The following is a 21,431-nucleotide window of genomic DNA, read 5'->3' as shown; positions in this document are numbered from 1 at the left end:
GAACCAGAAATGTTAAGTAAAATGGAGGATTCTAATGGAGACATATAGATCTCCATGGGAAAGGGAAATAAAATAGATTTTGTGTGTGGATTAGTGGTGGGAACTGGGGTATCTGGGGGAACAGGTGGGAGGGAGAGTGATAGAGGAAGAGAGTATGGGAAGAGAAGATTGGAACTGGAGTGCTTTTGGGGGACAATGTGGAAAACTAGTGCAGTAGAAAGAAATTTCCTGGTATCTATGAGAGTGACTCTAGAGAGGACTCCTAATAATGGAAGATATGCAGGCTGAACTGACTGTCTTCTGTTACCAGACAACTTCAAAACCTCTCCAACCTCAAAACCTTTGACCTACAATATGTGCTGCCTGCAAGTTGTGCTGGGGTAATGAGGCACAAAACTTGCACGAGTAGCCAACCAATTACTGGTCTAATCTAAGGCCCATGCTTAAAAATCTAGCCCATGCTTGACATTGTGTGGATGAACAGGAACCAGAGGCTGGGTAGCCCAGAACCCTAGGACAGAACCCAACATGACTGGCAAAAGAGTCAATGAAATGATTCCTAACGATTTTCTCCTGCCCAGGTAGTTCAGAGCCTAGCATAATTGTCAATACACAAGCTGAATCTAATAACTGATAGTATCAGATGCAGCAACCCACAACCAAAATTTTAGTAGAGCTTGAGGAATTCTGCAGAAACAGGGAGGAAGGTTTGTAGGAGTCAAGGGATTAAGAATACCACAAGAAAACCCAAAAAATCAACTAAGTAGGGGACATAGGGCCTGCGTGGGTCTGAGCTAAGTCCTCTGCTTATGTTATGTTTATACTCCTTGGTCTTACTAGGGTCCTCCTAACAGTGGGAATAGGGCTTTTTCTGACTCTTTCTTCTTACTGGGTTGCCTTGTCAACTTTTAATATGAGGTGATGTCCCTAGTCTTATTGCAATCTGATATGCCATGTTTGATTGACATCCTTGCTTGCCATGCCATTTTCTGAATGGAAATGAAGAGGAGTGGTTCTGGGGCAGAGGGGATGTGTGAGGGTACTGGCAGGAGAGGAGGGAGGGGAAACTGTGGCCAGAATATAATATATGAGAGAAGAATAAATAAATAAAATATAAAAAATACAAAACCAAAAGTATCTTCTATCTCAATTATAATTTATACTCTTTTATGTTTTTTGACAGGTCCAGCCATTGCATAACCAGAAAATATCCATTAAATCTCATGTATTCATATTAATTTGTGTCAGTGTTGAAATTTGCTGGTTCTTGGGTTTTCTGATTAAATATCTAACTGGAAGTAGTCATTGTTCATTTGTTTGCTAATTAAGCACTGTCCCTTCCCCCAGGCTGCTCTTCTGCTGTACTGATTATGAAAGAATAAAACTTTTCATCACCCAATAAACATTGATCAGTTTCTCCTCATTAACCCCTTTCACAAGATCCTGAGAAGCATTTACGTGCTTTTGCCTCCATGTATTTTCCCATCCTCCGTACTTCATATTGATGGAACTATACAATTTAGTTTTGAACATTATAGTTAATAGAATAGTCTTAATGTTGAGCCCTACAATATTTTAGTGTTTTCAAATTAATAGAAGTGGTTGGTCATTGGTGCAAGATTGCTGAATGAGTATAGGGTTTTATGTATGTTATGGTGATAAGAGTATTCTGTAATTTTGGAATTGTGTAACTTTTTGAATACTCTCAATGCCACAGAAGTGTATATTTTCAAATGGCTTAAAAAGGTTTTTTTTTTTTTTTCGTGTGTGCACTGGAAACTTATTCTTTTTTTCCTTTTTTATTTGAATTAGGAACAAGATTGTTTTACATGTCAAACCCAGTCACCACACCCTCCTCTCCTCCCATAATACCTCCCCAACTAACACCCTACCTATCACATATCCTTTCTGCTCCTCAGGGAGGATGAAGTCTTCCATAGGGGTGTCACAAGAGTCTATCATATATTTTGGGATAGGGCCTAGGCCCACCCCTGTGTATCTTAGCTCAGAGAGTATCCCTCTATGTGGATTGGGCTCCCAAGGTCCACACCTATGCTAGGGATAAGTTCTGAATTGCTACAGGAGGTCTTGTAGATTTCTGAGGTTTCCCCACTGAAACCCATGTTCCTGGGGTCTGAATCAGTCCCATGCCGGTATCTCAGCTATCAATCTGGGGAGCAAGAGCTCCCTGATGTTCAGGTCAGCTGTTTCTGTGGGTTTCACCAGCCTGGTCTTGACCCCTTTGCCCATCACTCATTCTTCTCTGCAACTGGATTCCAGTTCAGTTCAGTGATTAGTTGTGGGTGTCTGCTTCTACTTCCACCAGCTGCTGGATGAGGGCTATCGGGTGACATATAAGTTAGTCATTAATCTCATTATCAGGGGAAGGCATTTAAGGTAGCCTCTCCTCTGTTGCTTAGATTGTTAGCTGGTGTCATATGTTTAGATCTCCAGACATTTCCCTAGTGCCTGATTTCTCTGTAAACCTAAAATATCTCCCTCTGTTATGATATCTCCATTCTTGTTATATTCTATTCTTTTCCTGACTCAACCTTTCTGCTCTCTCATGTCCTCTGCGTCCCTCCTCTTATTCCCTTCTCATTCTCCTAGCTCCCTCTCCCCTCTTCCAATGCTCTTAATTTGCTCAGTGGATATTGACCCTTTCCCCTTCTCCAGGGGACAATGTTTCTCTCTTTTAGGGTCCTCCTTGTTTACTAGTTTCTCTGGCAGTGTGGATTGAATGCTGGTAATCCTTTACTGTATGTCTAAATTTCACATATGAGTGAGTACATATCATGTTTGTCTTTTTGTGATTGGGTTACTTTGCTCAGAATGTTCCTTGGATCAAAGACCTCAACATAAATCCTGCTACACTGAACCTATTAGAAGACAAAGTGGGAAATACTTTTGAATTAATTGCTACAGGAGATGGTCCTGAACATTACACCTGTAGCACAGACACTGAGATCAACAATTGATAAATGGGACCTCCTGAAACTGAGAAGCTTCTGTAAGACAAAGGACACAGTCAGCAAAAGGGCAGCCCACAGACTGGGAAAATATATTCACCAACCCCACATCTGACAGAGGTATGATCTCCAAAATATACAAAGAACTCAAAAGGCTAGTCTCCAAAACACCAAACAATCCAATTAAAAAGTGGGGTACAGAATTAAATAGACAATTCTCAATAGAGGAATCTAAAATGGCTGAAAGACACATAAGAAAATGTTCAACATCCTTAGCCATCAGGGCAATGCAAATCAAAACAACTCTGAGATACCATCTTATTCCTGTCAGAATGGCCAAAATCAAAAGCACCAATGACAGTTCATGCTGGAGAGGATGTGAAGAAATGGGAACTCTTCTCCACTGCTCGTGGGAGTGCTAACTTGTAATCCACTTTGGCAATCAGTATGGCAACTCCTCAAGAAAATGGGAATGAGTCTACCACAAGATCCAGCAATTCCACTTCTGGGCATATACCCAAAAGAATCACATTCATACAACAAGGACATCTGTTCAACGATGGTCATAGCAGCACTATTTGTAATAGCCAGAAATTGGAAGCAGCCTAGATGCCCCTCAACCAAAGAATGGATAGAGAAAATATGGTACATTTACACAATGGAGTATTATTCATGGGGAAAAACAATGGAATCTTGAAATTTCCAAGAAAATGAATGTAACTAGAAGAAACCATTCTGATCGAGGTAACCCAATCTCAAAAAGAGAAACATGGTATGTACTCACTCGTATGCAGATTTTAGACATAGAGTAAAGGATTAGCAGCCTGCAATCCACACTGCCAAGGAAGCTAGTAAACAAGGAGAACCCTAAGTGAGACATACATGATCCTGGAGAAGGGGAAAGGGTCAAGATTCCCTGAGTAAATTGGGAGCATGGGAAGAGAGGGAGGGAGCTAGGAGTATGAGAAGGGGAGAAGAGGATGGATGTAGAGGACATGAGGGAGCAGAAAGGTTGAGTCAGGGGAAGAATAGATGATAACAAGAATGGAGATACCATAACAGATGGAGACATTTTAGGTTTACAGAGAAATCAGGCACTAGGGAAATGTCTGGTTAGCTACAAAGATGACACCAGCCAACAATCTAAACAACAGAGGAGAGGCTACCTTAAATGCCCTCCCCTGATAATGAGATTGATTACTAACTTATATGCCATCCTATAGCCTTCATCCAGCAGCTGGTGGAAGTAGAAGCAGACACCCACAACTAATCACCGAACTGAACTGGAACCCAGATGTAGAGAAAGACAAATGAAGAACAATGGGGTCCAGACCAGGCTGCTGAAATCGACAGAAACAGCTGACCTGAACATCGGGGAACTCTTGCTCCCCAGACTGATAGCTGATTCCAACATGGAAGTGTTCCAGACCCTAGGCACATGGGTTTCTGTGTGAAAAACTCAAAAATCTATGGGACCTCCTGTAGTAGTTCAGTACTTATCCCTAGCATAGGTGTGGACTTTGGGATCCTATTCTATTTGGAGGAGTACTTCCTGAGCCAAGACACATGGGGGTGGGCCTAGGTCCTATCCCAAAGGATATGATAGACTCTGATGACACCATTTGAAAGGCCTCACCATCCAGGGGGTGCTGAAAGGTTATGTGATAGATAGGGTTTTAGTTGGGGGGCTAGTAGGGGAGGACAGGATGGAGAACGGAACCAGGATTGTCATGTAAAAGTATCCTGTTTATCATTCAAATAAAAAAGAAGAAAAACATGTCATTTCAAGAAATAGAACTTAAGTTTATCGTGTTAAGTGAAATGAACAACTCCACACAAACAAATATCACATGTTTTCTCTCAATTGTTCAAGTTGGAGGGTGGGGAATAACAAGAAAAGAAATGAGGAAGTGTAGAGAATGTAGAAGTTGGGAACAAAAAGGAAGAATTAGAAGGAAATAAAGAATGATGGGGGAAATATAAATTAAATACTATGATGCATACATGGAGCTTTCATAATGTAGCACATTACATTATCTTAATCAATGCATGCTAATAAAACTAGATTTCAGAAATATATTATGTATTGGGGGATTTCTCGGTGTATCAAGTAATTGCAGCAGAATCACTAAGACCTAAATATGTCTCCCTAAAACACACATAGAACTTAGCACAGTGCCTCCCACTGGTAACCTCAGTCGTAGACAAAGGGAGACAAAGTTCCCTGGGGCTTGCTGGCCAGCCAGTAAAGTCAAAACAGCATGATCCAACTTCAATGAGAGATCACATCTCAGAAAATAATGTAAAGAGCAACAAAGAAATTTACCCAATATTGCTCTATGACCACAAAAAATGGGTTCATATGTATACTGACGTATTCACACACATACTCCACACTATACACCTGTGTGTGTGTGTGTGTGTGTGTGTGTGTGTGTGTGTGTGTGTGTGTGTGTGTATGTATCTCTGTCTCTGTTTCTCTGTATATCTGTCTCTCTGTTGCTCTCTGTTTCACACACATACAAACTTTTTGTGTTTTGTTTGTTTGTTTGCTTGTTTTTGAGGTAGTGTCTTCTTGGCTGTCCTGGAAATCACTCTGTAGACCAGAGATCCACCTTCCTCTGCCTCCTAAGTGCTGGGATTAAAGGCCTCTGCCACTAACTCCTGGCACACACAAACATCTTATTTTATTATTTGTGTTATAGGTCTGTGGTAGAATGGTTGTTGACCATGCTTGAGGCCCTGGTTCCAATCCCTAGTACTTTGAAATTGTCTTAATTTTTTTAGTTACAACAAACATGTTTCAAAATTTTATGATGCCTCTGTTATGTTGTATATCTTTACATAATAACTGATTTCACTTTTGCTTTTTAAAAGCACATAGTATTATAAGTTATATTTAATTCACGTGTTAGTCTGAAAAACTATTTAGTTTATTGACACTAAAAATTGATTAAAAGAAATGAAGCTAGTTTTCAAATGTATTGAATTAACATATATCACATTAATTCTGTTTATATACCACCCCTCCAAAAATGAAATTCTAGAGTATAAAATAATGAGATTTTTAAGAATCTCATCTAGTCTTATGTTGGAATCATTGTATCCCAGCACTTTGTTATTGCTTTGCTGTTACTATGGTTTAGTGAGAAATTTTATTTTCCTACTTTATCAGTTAATATCTGACAACAAACATTTATTTATTGCCAACTTTGTACTAAGTATTGTAATACTGTATACAAATTTAAATAACTATCTCAGTCTTTAAGTTGCTAACAATGAATTTATCCTTAAGTATAAGCAAAGATATATACTAGTTTTGGAGAAATGCTATTGTGAATGAACAGAGAAATATGGGAGCAAACTGAAGATATCCTGCTTTTGCTGTGGCTTTCTATGTATTAGTTCCCAATTTTACAGCTTGAAAATCATATAATGATTATTTGGTTGTCTCTGTGATTTGCAACTCCAGACATAATTTGAATAGATAAAACAAAACTGTTTAAAGTCTCAATTTGTCAATGAGAGAGAGATGGACACCATTCATCTACAAAGCTCTATTCAGAAAAGAAAAGGCAGAAGAAACAAATGAACATTGATATTGCAGTATTGATTAAAAGATTTTTTTCATTTCTACTAGATGGACATAATTTCTGAGGAATCAGGACACTAAGTACACAAAGTAAAATGCAGCTTTAGCCCTATGGGTTCAAAGTTCAGGTTTCTAAACAGACATAGTGGTTTTGTCACTTCTTTCATAAAAGCCCTTGTTCCCAGAAGAGTAGATGATTTACTGATGTGCTAAAATGTATTTATTTCAGGCATTCATTTCCTTGGCATACACAATTAATGATAGTAATATAAGTGTTTATATTGGGGATTAACAGAGAGATAGGACTAATGCTGTATTGATGGGTAGTGCTTTTATATGTATGTGGTGTGTCCCCCACAGTACTTTATTCTGGAAACTTCTTCATCAGCACTGCTATGTTGACATGCTAGGGGCTTTAAAGAAATGGACATAGTTAGGGGCTGGAAACAATTTCTTGTAACTCCAGCTTAAGGATATCCAACACATTTTAATTGTCTGTGGACATTGCATTCACATGTGCACAATCACTCCCCACCACATATACACGTATAATTAAAATTCGATCTTCAGAAAAAAAAATGGACCTAATGAAAAGTTCTTAGAGAATTATGGGTGCAACTCTCAGAAGAGTACACTGGTCTCCTAGTATGGGTTCTCAAGAGAGAAAACTGCTATGAATACCTGAGTCTGAACGTAGTCTGTTATTGGATTGTTTATTCTCTCTGATGTTCCCATGCTTTCACTCTTTCGCACTTGCGAACTTACTGTTTGAGATTCTATCCTTTGGTTCCAAGCAGGTTACTACCATGACAACAGGAAATGATGCAACAATGCTTTAAGTGTTCTTACCAGAACAGAGTATATGTTGGTGCCATGTACTTGAGCCTCCAGTACGGTGAGTAAAACAAACTGTCTCATAAGAATACTGCTTCAGGCATAACAATAAAATCTATACATATGATTGATAGATAGATAGATATAGATAGATGATAGACAGATATCAGAAGAACTTGTCATATAACTATGAAGACTAATAAATTCCACAGTTGGCCAAATGAAAGATTGAGGCCTTTGAATACTGACAGCATGGCTGTTGAAATCAGAGGCTTAGTTAGACCAGTAAAATCAGTAATGTAGCACTCAGTCCCAAGCTGTAAGCCTGAAAACCTGGTAGGAAGGTACTGTAGTACAAAGGCCAGAAAACCTTGTGTTCTGACAGTTACAAGCAGGAGAAGGCTATCCCAGCTCTGTGACAGGGGTTGGAGGTGAGGGAAGGAAAGTATTTTCCTATTCTTATTTTATCTGGCCTCTTCGACTCATTGAATATTATTCACATTGAGGCAATATTTTTCCACTCAGTAAACTAACTCAAATGCTAATCCTTTCTGGAAACATTGTCATAGAAAGACCCAGAAAATTTACTGTATTAGTCAAATGGATGCCCAAAATTAACCATCAGAGTGGTCCAACAACATTGGATTCATATATAAATTTGATTTAATGTTTGCTAGTTTCACTAAACACTTTTCTGTCACTAGATTATAAATGTTAAATAGGTGTAAACAATGATACATTTAGTTTTCCTACTAAGAAAACACATCTCCAAATAATTTTCACATGATAAATCCAAGTATAGGTTTTGTTTTGTTACTGGTGGATTTTAATACACTAAAATTGCTCTGCCTTCACTATGTAAGTTCCTTCACACTTAGAATTTTATTTATATGTAATCTGAATAACTTCTTTCATATAAACTATTTGAATCAATTCATGAATCTCCAATTTATGATATTACTAAATATCCTTCCTCAAATTCCAAGGTTTATCTTTAGTATTGATATACAAATCTTCTTTTTTTAAATCTTTTGCTACTATTTTATGCAGTAGTACTAACATTTGTAAGTCAAAATTCTATCTTCACATTTTTTAGCTTAAAGAGTGCAAGCCCAACAGACTTTTAACATCTAGTCTTTCTGTCAGTAACAACCCTTAGTGAATTTTTTTCTTTGATTTCACAATGATTTATGGAAGGTTCACAGAACCTGATAGGAGTTTTCATAGCAAGAGACATATATGCTTGGAACTATTCTACTCAATGAACTCACTTGCTTCCTAGGCTTTTCTCACTATAGTTGACTGCCTTTTGATATTTTCCACAGGGAATGAATGTGCTGGTCTGGTTGAACTGACTCTCTAGTCAGGTGGACATTCGATTTCTCATGGTAAATTAACAGGTCGGTGTTCAGGTGTACTCGGAAACATCCTGGGAATTTCATACATGGACTAACATCTCTGAATCTGACGGCAGGGAAACGGAAAATATTGAGTTTCCAGATCTGCATCATGATCAATATCCCTAGGTGAGAGCCCTTTGCAAGCCATACGTCTAGTAATGTATGTATATATAAGAATGTAATTTATCATTTTTATAATTTTCTACAAAATATCCACAGCTGGGCAGGAGTCAGGCGGTAGCAGAGGGGACACTCATCTCAGCAGAGGTCAGGGTGGGTGGTGGAGTGGGAAGGAAGAGTGAGGTGTTTCTGGAGTCAGGGAGAACCTCCCTGTCTGGGCAGGTCCATTCTATGCCAGGTTCCTGCCAGAAAGATCCAAGGGGTGATGTGCTGTTTTTGTATTGTTGATTGTTGATATTTACTATGATGAAATTTGTGAGTTATATATTTTTCCTTAACCTACATATTTCTTTATACCAAAATATTTGCCTTTCAAAATGCACACAAAATTAAGTGAGCAGTTTTTTTTAGCATATTATCTCAAGTATCATAAGCATCAAAGAGCTCTCACTGGCAAGGGACACTTTATCCATCCCTGATTCCTGAAACACAGCATCTGTTCCTATGTGTGTTCCTTAGATAAATGTACCTATTTGCTAATATGGTTTTAAAGTTCAAGAGTTACTGAAAATGTAAACACTTAGATTCACTGAAGTCTGGAGATTGACTGGTTTTCAACCATGTTCTGTCTTCTGGCATCAAAGATTCAATTTAAATATTTTAATGAATGTTTCTGAGTAACAAATCCCTGTGCCCTGCACATGCTTTCCCAATCATGAAAGACACCTGTTTTTTATTTACAAACATGTAAATTGAAATTTTGTCTGAATCTGTGTCTTGCTGTTCTGTGTTGACTTAATCTCATGTCTGTGACTCTGTAAGAATGGTTTTATATGTCTTAGTCAGGACACTTTTTTTTTTCTCATCAAAATATTCGTGGATAGACAGAGACAATAATAATATGACTGGAACAACAAGAAAATTCACAGCAAATAGTCCTTGCCCTGTGTGTGTGTGTGTGTGTGTGTGTGTGTGTGTGTGTGTGTGTGTACTTATAAATCTGATTTTTCATTTTCATACATTTTAAAAAAAGGGAAATCAATATAAATACCAATCTCAGTTTTTAGAACAAAAGTTAAATAGTTTTATATTAATATTTTCTGATGGTGAATATGTATTTGTGGTTACACTTACATAACTTAGAATATTTCTTCCAAAGAGTTGAATCCATAGGAACCAAAACTTTATTTCTTTTCTTTTTTTTCTTTTATTTTATTAGTTCAAATTAGGAACAAGCTTGCTTCACATGTCAATCCCTTCTCTCTTTCCCTCCCCTACCCCCAACCCTCCTCTAATCCCCCAACTGCCCACTACCCCATCCACCCTCCACTCCACAGGCAGGGTAGGGCCCTTGACGGTGGCTCCCCAAAGTCCACCACATGATCCTGGGTCAGGCCTAGGCCCTCCCCAATGTGTACAGGCCAAGAGTGCATCCCTTCATGTGTGATGGGCTCTTAAAGTCCCTTCCTACACCAGGGAAAAATACTAATCCACTACTACAGGCCCCTAGAGTACATAGGCCACCTAATTGACATCCATGTTCAGGGGTCTGCATCAGTCCTGTTCTGGCCTCCCAGACAGAAGGTTCCATGTGGTGCTGAGAAGAAGGTATATTCTTTTGTGTTTGGATGGAATGTTCTATATACAGCTGTTAAGTACAGTTGGGTCATAACTTCTGTTAGATGCTTTGTTTCTTTGTTAATTTTCTGTCTGGTGGTCCTGTCTAGTGGTGAAAGGGGGGGGGTGTTGAAGTCTCCTACTATCAGTGTGTGTGGTTTTATGTGTGGTTTGAGCTTTAGCAATGTTTCTTTAACAAATGTGGTTGCCTTCCTATTTGGGTCATAGATGTTCAGGGTTGAGACTTCATCTTGATACACTTTTCCTGTGATGAGTATGAAATGCCCTTTTTCATTACTTTTGATTGATTTTAGTTTGAAGTCTAATTTGTTAGATATTAGGATTGCTACACCAGCTTGTTTCTTGGGTTCTTTTGATTGGAAAATCTTTTCCCAACCCTTTACTCTGAGGTAATGCCTGTCTTTGAAGTTGAGATGTGTTTCTTGAACGCAGCAGAAGGATGGAAGTAACATTTGAATAAATATGGTTGCAATAAAACAGTAGACATCCTCCCTTCCAACCTGTTGAATTAGTTGCCACTTCACAACTTTTTGTTTGATAGTACTCTAGTGTGACTCTTCTTTCTAGTTTTATGTCATAAAAATGTATGCTTGCCATCCCCACCTTTTTCTTCAAATTGTATGCATCATTGTATATTTGTGAACTGCTACCTAGAAAATAATCTCTAAAGTTGTGGTGAGAAAGGAGTTTCTGAAAATATAGACTTCTGAAAGAAATTGCAGGGACTCTGTTATTTAATAGTCTCTATACAAAGTGCTGAATCTATTTTAGGATAAACTTCATAAAATTAACAGTGGCATATAATGGTTGAATCTTGGCAATAACCTAAAATATATTGTACTTTAATCCTAATGACTGACATGATAATGATAATTTTCTTACATGTTTCATAAATGTGAGGCTTTGGAACTCCAAATATCTTACCAAAGGCAATTCACATTATAAGAAAGGAAAAAAGTATACAAGCAAGTTTTGTCATTTTTAAAGACTCATCTTGCATTTTCTTTATGCATGTGTCAATATCTGTTTACATTTCAAGCCATACAACTTTTATCTTACATATGTTCGGGAAGGCTTACTTCTATTTTAAGCATGATTTTACATTCACCAGAATTGAACAGCTAAACCTCTGCTTGCAATTACAGTCCTATATCCCCACACGCATTTTATGTGGTGCTGCCAATCTAACCTAGAGATTGCTGAAAGCTAGGCAAGCATTGTACTAACTGAGGTACAACCACATCCCCAATTTGAATTTATACCACAGTGGTTAATAATTGGTGCTTAATTAATAGATAATGAATTGAATTGGTGTCCAGACAACAAAATTACTGAAAGGAGATGTTAAAATTTAACATCCATGTATTTAAGTTCCAAATGCTTAAGGGCTGGTAACAGAAAAATTAGGAACTAAATGCAAACTAGTTAATGTGTTTTGATACTAGATTTATATAGTTCTTAAATATATTAAAATGTCATGAAAACATTTCAATATAAAACCTAGTTTCTACCTCTCATAACTGAGTTTCAGGGTTTAGAAAGTATTTTGATATTTATTTTGCAGATGTCAGTATGTATTATGGACAGTTGTGTGTCATGGCACAGATGTGAAGGTCAGAGCATGAGAGAGGTGGTTCACCCACTGAGCTATCTTGTTAGTCTGAGTCAAATCTGAGACACAGTGCTATAAGGAAAACCTAGGTATATAGTACAAGTACTCTAAAATGACAGCTTACTAACTTAGGTTATTCACTTTTTAAAACATTTATTTAAAGGCAAACTTCTAGTTCACATCATGATTTAAGGTTTAGTAACTCTAAAAGAGGTTATGGCAGAAGTATATAATTTTTTTAAGACATTGAAGCTTGACTTCTAAAAGAAAAGAAATTTTTTGAAAAACATACCAAGGTGATTACTTCTTGGATTTTTCTGCTCCTGGTTTTGATATAAATTTTAGTTTCAAAGAAAGTTTTCTGCTATAAAGAAAGATATTTTCAGGGGTAGCTATTTTTACAACACACAAAGTAGACTTGAAATAAAAAAATACTATCTACAGAAACAAGAAAGTTTATGATACAAAAATAAAAAATAAATTCAACAAGATAGGATAATTATGAATATATACTCCACATAAGAACACTTAAATATATAAACAATTACAGGCTGATCTGATGACAGGAATTAACAGCGCTAAGTTAATAGTGTAGAATTTAAATATGTCTCCTATACCATAACAAACAGACCTGTTAGGCAGAAAAAAACAGTTGATTGGAATAACATTATAGAAGAGATGCATCTATTTCACATATCCAAAACTTTCTAAAATGCACAAGAAATATTCTCAAATATATATCACCAGTTGGGTCACAATATATGTTTTAACAAATATCAGAAGACCACATCATTCTACATGTCTTTTCTGACAACAATAAGATGGAACTAGAAAATTTTATCTGTTATAACAATAGAAATACAAAAGCATATGAAAACTAACCAATACATTATTGAACAACCATAGAATCATATATGAAATCTAAAGAAAACTTAAAGTATCACAAGATAAAGGAAATGGAAACATGGTAAAATAAAAATCATGGGATTCAGTAAAAAGCATTATCCAAATGGGAAATTATAATGATAAATGTCTACCTCGATTCATTCATAGGTGGATATGAGATGTTAAGTAAGTGATAATCAAGCTACAATCGACAGCCTGAGAGATGTTAGGTAAAGAGGAGGGCTCTAGGGGGTAACACATGGATCTCCTTGCCAAGGGGAAATAGAAGAGACTTTGATGGGGGTGGACAGGAGTGAGAAGGATCAAGTGGAGGGTGAAGGGACTGAGACAGACAGTTCATGGAGAGATCACTGGAATTGGGGTGGAGAGGTGCTTGGGAAGGTTTAGAAACCTACTGCAATGGAAACTTCCTGGAATCTATGAGGGTGACCCTAGTGAGGACTCCTAGTAATGGAAAATATGGAGTCTGAACTGGCCAACCTTAGGTAGCCAAGCAAAGCTTCTAGTGGTAGGACAGGGCTGCATTCAATTGAGAGTTGACTTACCCTGTTCAGATCCCTAAACAACCCAGGCTGATGCTAGGACAGAGGGTCACTCTCATAAAACCGAGAGCAGAGAGCTGCACAACTCTTAGTACTTAGGTGGAGCGGCTGCCTGCATGGAGCCTTCACCCCTATGCCCTATATTCTAGTCTCTTTGGTATGGGAAGGTACTCTATAGTCTACAGAAAGAGTAACCTGGACACCAACACAGCCACAAAACCGTTGAACTAAAATCTGTCTTGCCTGCAAGGTGTACTGGGACAAAGGTGGCAAAGAACTTGTGGGAGTGGCTATCTAATGGTGGTTTAATTTGAGGTTCATACCACAAGAAGGAGCCCATTCCCTACACTGCTTGTGTGGCCAGGAAGTGGAGACTGAATAAAGAGAGACTTAGGACAGAACCAAACATGTCTGGCCAAAACCTACCAAAAAAAAAAAAAAAAAAAAAACAAACAAACAAACAAAAAAAACCAAACCAAACCAAACAAAAAACAAAAACAAAAACAAAAACAAAAACAAAAAACAAAATAAATGTTTCCTAATGACATTCTGCTAATTTTTACTGTGCCATGTCCATTTATTATCAGAGAGATTTCCTCTGGCAGCTGAAATTATGCAGAAAAAGAGTATAAATAAGAGATCTCCCCTTGGAGTTTAGGGAAACCAGCAGGAAGAGGGAGTGGGAAAGACTGTAAGAGTCAGAGGGGATGGAGAATACCCAAAGAACACAGGCTGGCTCTCAGAATCAACTAAGTAAGATTAACTCACAGAGCCTGCAGCTGTAGGCACGGGGCTTGCATGCCTCTGCATGAGGTCCTCTGTATGTGTTATGGCTGTTAACAGTGGGAGTTAGTGTGTCTCTGACTCTTTTGCATTGTCTTGGGACTTTTCTACTCCTATTGGGTTCCCTCGTCCATCCTTGATATGAGGGTTTTAGCCTTGTCTTATTGTATTTTCTTTTGTTATGTTTAGTTATGTCTTTCGGAGGCCTTCTCTTTTCTGAATGGAAAGAGAACAGGAATGGATATGGGGGAGACAAGTAGTGGGCAACCGCTAGGAGGAGTGGAGGGAGGGGAGGCTGTGGTCCAGATGTATTATATGAGAGAAGAATCTGTTATTTAGGAACAAATTGATAAAATAGAAAAGATGGAAAAAAAGAAAAAAATAACCAACCAGACTTTACATCTCAAAAGACTAATAAAAAATCATACTAAGTGCAGTATTTGGAGATTGAATAAAATAATTAAATGCAGTAAACAAAGATATTAGGAAAAGGTCAATAAAACTAAAAGTTGGTTTCTTAAAACTCTAACAAGAAAATTAGCAACCCCAGAGTGATGATGGTTCTTGAGACAACTTAAGGACAAAATAGAGAAGAATCAAATAAAATGAGAAATAAAAGAGTAAAAATTTAATGTATGTTTCAAAAATGGAAGAATTGAAGCAGACATGTGGCTCCCTATGTAAAGACACTTGAGTGACATACCTCATACTAAATTAAATCCTGGCATCCACACTGTAGAAGGACAGAAGAGACTCCACAATATGCCTTCTGAAATACACATCATGGACCAAGCTCTATCACACACATGCAAAATACAAACACACATAAGTGACTACTGATAAAACCAAAAACATGTAAAGAAGAAAAGAAAAGTGAAATAATATAAAAACATACATGCCAATTACTTGATAACTTGTACAATTGTTTTAATAATGAAAACATTCAACCTACTAAGCTTGAATCAAGAAATAATAAAAAACAAATAAATTAGATTTGATAACCTATCCAATATCAAAAAACAGAGAAAGATACAAAGCAAGATGGTTTAATAACAGAGCTTTCAAAATAATTGGCCAATTCATTTTAAATGATTGACATCCTAATAGAATAGAATAAAAGGCATCATTCAAACAGACTTTGATGATCCCCTGTGGGAGGCCGTACCCTCCTTGAGTAGTATATGGAGGTTGGGATGGGGAGATGGTGGGGGGAATGGAAGGATGAGAGGGAGAGGAAACTGTGATTGGTATGTAATAAATTAAAATAAAAAACCCAAATCTCATTCTATCAGTTCAGTATTATCAGTAACCAAACACAGTGAAATACTAAAAAAGAAAATAAAACTACAGATCCATATCCATGATAATAATAAAAGTAATAATCCTTAATAAAATACCAGTCAATGACTGTGTCATTTGCCTTATAGAAGCTTCTCAGCTTCAGGAGGTCCCATTTATTGTCAATCTCAGTGTCTATGCTACAGGTGTTATGTTCTGGAAGCAGTCTGCTGTACCAATTCTTTCCAGGGCACCTCCTATTTTCTCTTCTAAGAGTTTCAGTGTAGCTGAATTTATGCTGAAGTTTTTGATCCATTTAGACTTAAATTTTGTACATGGCAATAGATGTGGATCTATCTGAAGTCTTCTACACACCAGCATCCAGTTATGCCAGCATCATTTTTTTGAAGATGCTTTCTTTTTTTCATTGTATAATTTTAGCTTGTCAAAAACCAGGTGTTCATAGGTGTGTGGGTTAATACCAGGGTTAGCAATTTGATTCCATTGGTCTACCTATCTATTTTTGTATCAATACCAAGCTGTTTTCAGGACTATAACTCCATAATAGAACTTAAAATCAGGAATGGTGATGCCTCCTGAAGTTCCTTTATAGTACAGGGTTGTTTTGGCTATCCTGGGTCTTTTGTTTTTCCATATACAGTTCAGTATAATTCTTTCTAGTTCTGTGAAGAATTGTTCCAGTATGTTGATGGGGATTTCATTGAATATGTTGATTGTCGTTGGCAATACTGCCATTTTTACTATGTTGATCCTACCTATCCAAGAGCATGGGAGATCTTTCCATTTTATGGTATGTTCTTTAATTTCTTTCTTTAAAGAGTCAAAGTCCTTGCTATACAGGTCTTTCCCTTGTTTGGTTAGCATGACCCCATGATATTTTATGTTGTTTGTGGCTATTATGTAGGGTGACGTTTCTCTAATTTCTTTCTCAGTGCGTTTATCATCTGTATATAATAGGGATACTGACTTTTTTTTGGTTAATCTTGTATCCTGCCATTTTGCTGAAGGTGTTTGTCATCTGTAGGAGTTTCCTGGTAGTGTTTTTTGGATCGCATATGTAAACTATCAAATCATCTGCAAATAGTGAAAGTTTAAATTCTTCCATTCCAATTCGTACCCCCTTAATCTCCTTTTGTTTTCTTATTGCTCTAGCTAGAATTGTCGCCTTGTCTTGTTCCTGATTTTAGAGTTTCTTTCCATTTAGTTTGATGTTGGCTTTTGGTTTACTATATATTGCTTTTATTATATTTAGTTATGTTCCTGTTATCCCTGATGTCTCCAAGACCATTATCATGAAGGGGTGTTGGATTTTGTCAAAGGCTTTTTCAGCATCTAGTGAGATGATAATGTGGTTTTTCTTTTGCAGGTTTTTATATTGCAGATTACATTGATAGCTTTTCAGATGCTGAAAGATCCCTGCATCCCTGGGTAAAGCCTACTTGATCATAGTGGGAGATTTCTCTGATGTCTTCTTGGATTTGATTTGCAAGTAGTTTTTTTTTTTTGTGTTTTTTAGAGACAGGGTTTCTCTATATTGCTTTCAGGTTGTCTTGTAACTTGTGCTGTAGAGCAGCTGGCCTCGATCTCACAGAGGTCCACTTGCCTCTGTCTTCTGAGTGCTGGGATTAAAGGTGTGTGCCACCAGTGCCCGGCTATTTGCCAGTATTTTATTGAATATATTTGCATCAATGCTCCTGAGGGATATTGGTCTGTTGTTATCTTTCGTATTTGTGTCTTTGTGTTGCTTGGTTGCCAAGGTAATTTTAGCCTCGTAAAAATATTTCAGTAATGTCCCTTCTGCTTCTATTGTGTGCAACAATTTGAGGAGTTTTGGTAATAGCACTTCTTTAAATTCTTGTAGAGTCCCACACTGAAACCTTCTTGTCCTGGGCTTGTTTTTGTTGGGAGCCTTTTGATGACTGCTTCTATTTTGTTAGGGGTTATAGATCTGCTTAAATTGCTTATTCCTTCTGGATTTAACCTTGGTAAGTGATGTCTATCCAGAAAAATTGTCTATTTCCTTTAATTTTTTAATGTTATGGAGTACAGGTTTTGAAAGTATGACCTGAAGATTCTCTGGGTTTCCTCAGTGTTCATTGTTATGTTCCGCTTTTCATTTCTGATTTTGTTAATTTGAATGTTCTCTCTGTCTTTTGGTTAGTTTGGATAAAGATTTGTGTATCTTGTTGACTTTGTGGAAGAACCAATTCTGATTCTTTGTATTGTTTTGTGGAAGAACCTGCTCTCTGATTCTTTGTATTGTTTTGTTTGTTTCTATTTTATTGATTTCAGCCCTCAATTTGATTACTTCCCGCCATCTACTCCTCCTGGGTGAGTTTGCTTCTTTTTGGTCTAGAGCTTTTAGTTGTGCTGTTAATTCTCTAGTGTGAGTATTCTCCAGTTTCTTTATGTGGGTACTTAATGCTATGAAATTTCCTCTTAGTACTGCTTTCAAAGTGTCCCATAAGTTTGGGTATGCTATGTCTTCATCCTCATTGAAATCTAGGAAGTCTTTAATTTATTTCTTTATTTTTTCCTTGACCAAGGTATGGTACAATTGAGCATTGATCAATTTCCAAGTGTTTGTAGGGTTTTTGCAATTTGCATTGTTGTTAATTTCAAACTTTAAAGCATGGAGTGTCTGATAAGATAGAGTGGGTTATTAATTTTTTTGTTTCTGTTGAGGTTTGCTTTGTTGCTGAGTATGTGGTCAATTATAGAGAAGGTTCCATGTGGCACCAAGAAGACGGTGTATTCTTTTGTGTTTGGATGGAATGTTCTATAGATGTTTGTTAAACCCAATTAGGTCATAATTTCTGTGAGTACTTTTGCTTGTTTTTAAGTTTCTGTCTGTTGGTACTGTCTATTGGTGAGAGTGTGATGTTCTATTCTCCTTCTATAAGTGTTTTTTGTGTGATTTCAGTTTTAGTAATGTTTCTTTTATGGATGTGATGGTTGCCATTATATTTTGGGCATACATGTTCAGAAGTGAGACTTCATCCTGATGGAATGAATTTTCTTGTGATGAAGATGAAATGACCTTCTTCATCTCTACTCATTGATTTTCATTTGAAGCCTAATTTTTTAGATATTAGGATAACTACACCAGCTTGTTTCTTGGGTCCATTTGATTGAAAATTCTTATCCCAACCCTTTACTGTGAGGTAACCCATCTTTGAAGGTGAGATGTGTTTCTTGTATGCAGCAGAATGATGGATTCTATCTTTGTATTTATTCTGTTTTCTCATGTCTTTTTATAGGCATGTTAAGACCATTAATATTGAAGGAAATTAAGGATCATTGATTGTTCATTCTTGTTTGTTTTGGATTTGTTGTTGTTGGTGGTATTGTGTGTGGATTTACCATGCTTTTTCTTTTGGCTTTTGGTAAAGTGGGATTATATAGGTCTTTCTGGTTGTAGTTAACTTCCATAGGTTGGAGTTTTCTTTCCAATACTTTCTGTAGTGCTGGATTAGTGGATATGTATTGTTTAAATCTGGTTTTGTAATGGAATATCTTGTTTTCTCCATCTATAGTTATTGAAAGCTTTGCTGGGTATAGTAGTCTGGCCTGGCATTCATGGTTTCTTACTGTTTGTAGAATATTTATACAGGACCTTCAGTCTTTCGGAATTTCCATGGAGAAGTCAGGTATAATACTGAGAGGTTTGCCTCTTATTTGTTACTTGGCCTTTTTCCTTTGCTGCTCTTAATACTCTTCTTTTATTCTGTATGTTTGGTGTTTTGATTATTATTATGTGGCGAGGGGCCTTTTTTGTGGTCCACTGTATTTGGTGTTCTGTAAGCTTCTTATACTTTCATTGGCAAGCCTTTCTTTAGGTTGGGAAAGTTTACTTCTATGATATTGTTTAATATGTTGTCTGTATCTTTGAAGTGGGTTTCTTCACATTCTTCTATACCTATTATTCTTTGGTTTGGCCTTTTCGTAGTTTCCCATATACCCTGGATATTTTGTGATAGGTATTTGTTGGACTTAAGATTTTCTTTGGTTGATAAATCTATTTCTCCTAGTGCATCTTCAATGCTTGAGATTCTCTCTTCCATCTCTTGTATTATGTTGGTTCTGATTGTTTACCCAGCTTTTCTAATTCCAACATTCTCGAAGATTGTGCTTTTTATTGTCTCTATTTCAGCTTTCAAACTTTGCACTATTTGAATTGTTTCTTGCAATTTTTGGTTTGTCTTTTCCACCATTTCTTAATTTTTTTTTTTGCTTTTGTCTTCCATTTCTTTAAAGGAATTTCTCATTTCCTCTTTTATGGTCTCTATCATCTTCATGAAGTGTTTTTTAAGGTTGTTCTCTTCTGCTTCATATTTTTGGGGATGTTCAGGTCCTGCTGGTGTAGAGTCCCTAGACTCGGGTGACATCATATTGTTTTTTCTGTTGGAGAATATGTTCTTATATTGCCATCTCCTGGTGGGTACAGCTCCACTGTTCTCTTCTGTTGGGTGCAAGCAGGTTCAGTGTTTGGATGGTTCTCACGATGGGTGCAGGTGAGTCTGAGACACTCCCTCTCCACGTGGGTGGAGGCACGATGTTAGCAGACATTGGATTGCTTGATTCGCCTGGGGCGAGTTGACTTGCAAGTAGTCCGCAGGCCAAGAGATCCCAAAGAGGTCAAGTAGAAGTCCTAGTTTTACTTGTTTATATGCTGGTGGTTTGTCAGTAATTATATAAAAACAAACCTGAAAATAGAAAACAAACAATGCTGCAATACAACTAGAATGTCATGCCTGGTAAAATTAAGCTCAACATTTTAGTTGTGCTTCTTCAGTACTCTGCACTGAAATTTCTCTTTAGCATTGAGAATAACCTTGAACTTTTCTGTAGGAGCAGCACTATGACATGAAAGGACTCAGTTCATCATTGCTAAAGCCCCTTCCTACTTTCTAAAGAACTTCATTGTGTTACACCCATATAAATAGAAACTAAAGATTAAATAGTCATTGTATCATACCATAACCCTGCTGTTATTATCTCACTGCCTTCTAAGTGCCGCTTCAATTTGTCCAAACTAAATTAATCTTTTCTCCCCTAAACATTCCCTCCTTTATAATGAAAAGACATCAGTATCTCCCAAGTTGGTAGTTATTTTTTTATTGTCTCTCAACTTGCTTGGCTCGCCATTACTCTAATCAACCAGGGAGCTCTGTTAATTAAATCCTTAAATATCTCTTGATTTTATCTTCTTATTTTCACTGCTGACATTGCAGTTCAGATCACAGCCATGTCTTGCTAAGGTATTTGCAGAATCCCTTGTTAAGAGCCCAGGCTTCTTCTCAATCTCAAGATAGTTCTGTAACAAGGAGGAAGCTGAAACATTCATCCTTTCAAGTTTACTTAGTTATATAAATTTTAAAATTGGCACAGACATATCACATGGGAACAGCAAAAGTCATAAGGCCATCACATCTGTTTTGCAAAGATCCAGCAAAGCTGAGCCACATGATGGCTGTGGTGCCACCTTTGGTTTTCATCTCTACCTATTGAATACTTGGGAGACTTAATATTTGTACAATTTAGGGATATTGGATTGATGGAAATTTTCTTATGAATCATTTATTTCTTCCCCTTTGAGTATTGCTTCTGACCCCTTCCCTGGGAAAGTTCTGAACATACTACTCCTCCCACTTTTAGGGATATCCTTTTCTACTTGAAAGTCTTCCTTAAGCCTTAGAGGTTGTGACACACACAAAGAAGCCAGAGGTCTTTTTT

At 37.1% G+C, this 21,431-nt stretch overlaps 1 protein-coding gene across 3 annotated transcripts in view; it reads left to right on the top strand.

Moving 5' to 3' along the window:
* The window catches only part of LOC100759383 (protein PPP4R3C), a 55,675-nt gene that overhangs the window by 19,403 nt on the left and 14,841 nt on the right, over window positions 1-21,431 (top strand). For 2 of the 3 annotated variants that reach the window (XM_027432706.2, XM_035449984.1), the window contains exons 2-3: window positions 7,359-7,456; window positions 8,721-8,921. The gene's annotated coding sequence lies outside the window, so the exon portion shown is untranslated. Of the gene's footprint in view, window positions 1-5,544; window positions 7,457-8,720; window positions 8,922-21,431 lie in introns of those variants that run through there. The other variant, XM_027432707.2, reaches the window with a different exon arrangement.

The sequence above is a fragment of the Cricetulus griseus genome, chromosome X (genome assembly GCF_003668045.3).
Source record: "Cricetulus griseus strain 17A/GY chromosome X, alternate assembly CriGri-PICRH-1.0, whole genome shotgun sequence".
Taxonomy (NCBI): Eukaryota; Metazoa; Chordata; class Mammalia; order Rodentia; family Cricetidae; genus Cricetulus; species Cricetulus griseus.
The sequence above is the reverse complement of the archived record's forward strand: the minus strand, read 5'-3'. Positions and strand labels throughout refer to the sequence as shown.